Source organism: Heterodontus francisci, chromosome 44 (genome assembly GCF_036365525.1).
Source record: "Heterodontus francisci isolate sHetFra1 chromosome 44, sHetFra1.hap1, whole genome shotgun sequence".
In the NCBI taxonomy this organism is placed as follows: domain Eukaryota; kingdom Metazoa; phylum Chordata; class Chondrichthyes; order Heterodontiformes; family Heterodontidae; genus Heterodontus; species Heterodontus francisci.
In genome coordinates this window covers 21,870,396-21,875,017 of record NC_090414.1, presented here as the reverse complement: position 1 = coordinate 21,875,017, position 4,622 = coordinate 21,870,396, and positions in this window count along the sequence as shown.

The window sequence follows — 4,622 nt, the reverse complement described above, 5'->3', positions numbered from 1 at the left end:
AGGTCTGTGGCCTGAGAGAAGATAGAAATGTAATAGATTTCGGAGTGTCTCCTGAAAGCGCAGAGCGGTCGCCGACATCAGTGCGTCCAAACATTTGGCAGCTTGTCAGTATGGTTCCGCGCATCTGCATGGTGACGTCAGCACATAATGATGCCAGACATAATGACATTTGAGTGTTGCCTCACCCCTCAATGGCCGCAATCACCGCCTCCGTTCCCCCCCCCCCAACAGTACCCGTTCCCTCCCGTAATTGCTGCCTCATTTGCCACTTCTCTTCCTCACTCCTGACTGCTCGCCGCTCATTCCCCCATTCCTTACTCACAACTACTCGTTACCCTCTTGCTGCTTCTCTCCCCCCCACACCGCCCCCGCCGCTTCTCTGGGCAGCGAGGCGAGGAGAAAGCCAAGGGACAGAATGGCAAGCAGACGGGCATGTGACAGCACGACAGGATGGAGCAGTGAGCATTCAGGCACAGGAAAGAACGGTGGGATGGAGTGGCGAGCAGTCGCGTGTGGGAGAGAACGGCAAAGGGAAGTGGCGGTCATAGGAGTGAAATTGAATGTAGTGATTGAGGCGGCAATCGTGGGATGGAGTGGAGTATTTTGTCAGGAGGGAGGAGTGGAGGCGGTGATCGTGGTCATTGAGGGGGTTTGAGTTCAGTTTTTTTTGGCCAGAATTTTAAACCCCCCAAATGAACGGGCTGGTAGCAGAGGGGCGTAAAATGGGAAAGAAGGCTGGGGAGGGCCTTTCCTGACCCTCTCCTGGCCCCTATGCAAATTTACATGGGGTGGCGGCGGCGGCAAGAAATGGCCCGCCTGCCCCAGGCCAATCAAGGCACTTAAGTGGCCAATTAACTGCCACTTAAGGGCCACCACCCACCGCCCGGATATTTTACCCTTGGTTGGCGGGCAGCTGAGGCCTCAAAAAGCCCACCTAATGAAATTAGGCGGTCTTCTTGCAGGCTGGGGGGCGTGGGGCCCTCCTGATCGGGTACCCTGTGCCCCACAGGAGGGCCGCCCCCGAAGTCCCAACTGCCCTCAATGCACAAAACTTCCCCCGACCCCCTAACCAACCCTCCTTACCTCGCCGGAGCCCGACCAATTGTCCCCAGCGAAGCCCTAAAAACCTCCCTTTTTTCCAGGGCCGTCTTTCATCTTCTTCTAATGGCTGGGTGTAGTCCCAGCAGTGCCACTGCTGGGACTAAGAGCTGCTGGCCCACTTATTGGCCAGGAGCTCCATTAGGCAGGACTTCCTGCCTCAATGAGGTGGAAGTCCTGCCCAAGACCAATTAAGGGCATGGGGAATGTAAAATCCGGTCTGGCTCCCCAAGGCCGGCGGAGGCAGGCTCACCACTGATTTTTCGGATGGTGGACGGGGCCCCCCTCTGCCCAACGAAAAATTATGGCGTTTGTGTCAAATTGAGCAGCGCCATTTTTACTACTGGCAGCTGCCTGAGACATTGCAGACAGTGATGTTTCAGTCGATGAGGCTGCATTTGTGCATCTGCCAGTAGTTCGCCACCTAGTGGTTGTGTGATCAGCAAACACAGCCAATAGGTTTTGAACAAATAAAAGGGGGGAGGGTGGGAAGAAGAACAAAAGGGAAGGTCCGTGATAGGGTCGAGGACAGGAAAGATTAAATGACAAAATGTTTCATTATGCAAAGCAAAAGGGAGTGGTAATGGACCAAGTAAAGAAACAAAAGGTGTGTCAAGAGGAGGTGCGAATGGCAGGATAACAGCTGTCAGAACGCAAAGTGAAGGAATTAAGAAAGAAACAAGAGCCAAAAAACAAACCACTAAACAAAATGGGGGCAGAGGTTATGGTCTAAAATTGTTGAACTCAGCGTTGAACCTAGAAGGCTGTTAAGTGCCCAGTCAAAAGATGAGGTACTGTTCCTTGAGCTTGCGTTGAGCTTCATTGGAACACTTCAGCAGGCCAAGGACAGAAAGGTCAGAGTGTGAGCAAGGTGAAGAATTAAAATGACAAGCGACCGGAAGCTTGGGGTCACACTTGTGGACTGAACGGAGATGTTCTGCAAAGCGGTCACCCAGTCTGCGTTTAGTGTTCCCAATGTAGAGGAGACCACGTTGTGAACAGCGAATACAGTATACTAAATTGAAAGAAGTACAAGTAAATTGCTATTTAATTTGTTTCTTTACTTATTCCTTTACCATCTCTTGTTACCTTGCACCATCATCCCTTTTGTCATTTAATCTCTTCTGCTTTCCACCCTATCATAGGCCGTCCCTTTTGCTCTTTCCTCTCCTCTCACCAACCCACCCCGCTATCCATTGCCTGGATTAAAAACTGTTGCAGTTCAAAGTGCTCCTAGTTCTGACAAAGGGTCATCAACTTGAAAAATTAACATCCACAGACACTGCCAAACCTGCTGAGTATTTCCAACACTTTCTGTTTTTATTTCAGATTTCCAGTATCCCCAGCCTCTTTTTTTGGCATCTTTCTTCGTTTTCCCTGCTATCGCTGTGACAGTGTGACTTAAGCTGTTGATGGAGTGACTCACACTGTGACATCTATGTGTTTAAAAATAGCAAACAGAGAACACAATGCCGGGGCTTCAGGGAATGCATCCTAATTTATTCATCAATCTGTCCAAAATCCTGCCTCGCTCTAAAGATTTACAACGTGCCATTAAAATCCTACTCGGGGGAAGGAACATTTTGTTCTGATGAACAGCGCAATTACTGTGCATCAAGGAAGAATGTAGTTTGTCTTGATAAAGCCGGGATCACCACAGCAGGGGGCTGATAGAGAGAATAATACATCGGAATATTTTTAGAAACCACAAAATGCACTTGTGGAATTAACAGCATAGAAGCTAATATGAAGGAAGAAAGACTTGCATTTACACAGCTTCTTTCACAACCTCAGGATATCTCAAAGTGCTTTACATCCAATTAAGTACTTAGGAAGCACAGTCACTTTTTAATGTAGGAAATACGGCAGCCAATTTGCACACAGCAAGCTCACACAAATATTAATGTGATAAAGACCAGATCGACTGCATTTTCAGATGTTGGTTGAGGGATAAGTATTGGCCGAGGTCATCAGTAGAACTCTCCTGGTCTTCAAACAGCGCCCTGGGATCTGTTCACATGAGAGGGTGAACAGGGCAGTGGTTTAATATTAGAATTAGAATTAGAATATTACAGCGCAGTACAGGCCCTTCGGCCCTCGATGTTGCGCCGATCATCTGACCTACACTATTCCATTTACATCCATATGTCTATCCAATGACCACTTAAATGCCCTTAAAGTTGGCGAGTCTACTACTGTTGCAGGCAGGGCGTTCCACGCCCCTACTACTCTCTGCGTAAAGAAACTACCTCTGACATCTGTCCTATATCTTTCACCCCTCAACTTAAAGCTATGTCCCCTCGTGTTTGCCATCCTCATCCGAGGAAAAAGACTCTCACTATCCACCCTATCTAACCCTCTGATTATCTTGTATGTCTCTATTAAGTCACCTCTCCTCCTCCTTCTCTCTAACGAAAACAACCCCAAGTCCCTCAGCCTTTCCTCGTAAGACCTTCCTTCCATACCAGGCAACATCCTAGTAAATCTCCTCTGCACCCTTTCCAAAGCTTCGACATCCTTCCTATAATGCGGTGACCAGAACTGCACGCAATACTCCAGGTGCGGCCTCACCAGAGTTTTGTACAGCTGCATCATGACCCCGTGGCTCTGAAACTCGATCCCCCTACTAATAAAGGCTAACACACCATATGCCTTCTTAACAGCCCTATTAACCTGGGTAGCAACTTTCAGGGATTTATGTACCTGGATACCAAGATCTCTCTGCTCATCTACACTACCAAGAATCTTCCCATTAGCCCAGTACTCTGCATTGCTGTTACTCCTTCCAAAGTGAATCACCTCACACTTCTCCGCATTAAACAACATTTGCCATCTCTCAGCCCAGCTCTGCAGCCTATCTATGTCCCTCTGTACCCTACAATACCCTTCGACACTATCCACAACTCCACCGACCTTCGTGTCATCCGCAAATTTACTAACCCACCCTTCTACACCCTCATCCAGGTCGTTTATAAAAATGACAAACAGCAGTGGCCCCAAAACAGAACCTTGCGGTACACCACTAGTAACTAAACTCCAGGATGAACATTTGCCATCAACCACCACCCTCTGTCTTCTTTCAGCTAGCCAATTTCTGATCCAAAGCTCTAAATCACCTTCAACCCCATACTTGCGTATTTTCTGCAATAGCCTACCGTGGGGAACCTTATCAAACGCCTTACTGAAATCCATATACACCACATCCACGGCTTTACCCTCATCCACCTGTTTGGTCACCTTCTCGAAAAACTCAATAAGGTTTGTGAGGCACGACCTACCTTTCACAAAACCGTGCTGACTATCGCAAATGAACTTATTCTTTTCAAGATGATTATAAATCCTGTCTCTTATAACCTTTTCCAACATTTTACCCACAACCGAAGTAAGGCTCACAGGTCTATAATTACCAGGGCTGTCTCTACTCCCCTTCTTGAACAAGGGGACAACATTTGCTATCCTCCAGTCCTCCGGCACTACTCCTGTCGACAATGACGACTTAAAGATCAACAACAACGGCTCTGCAA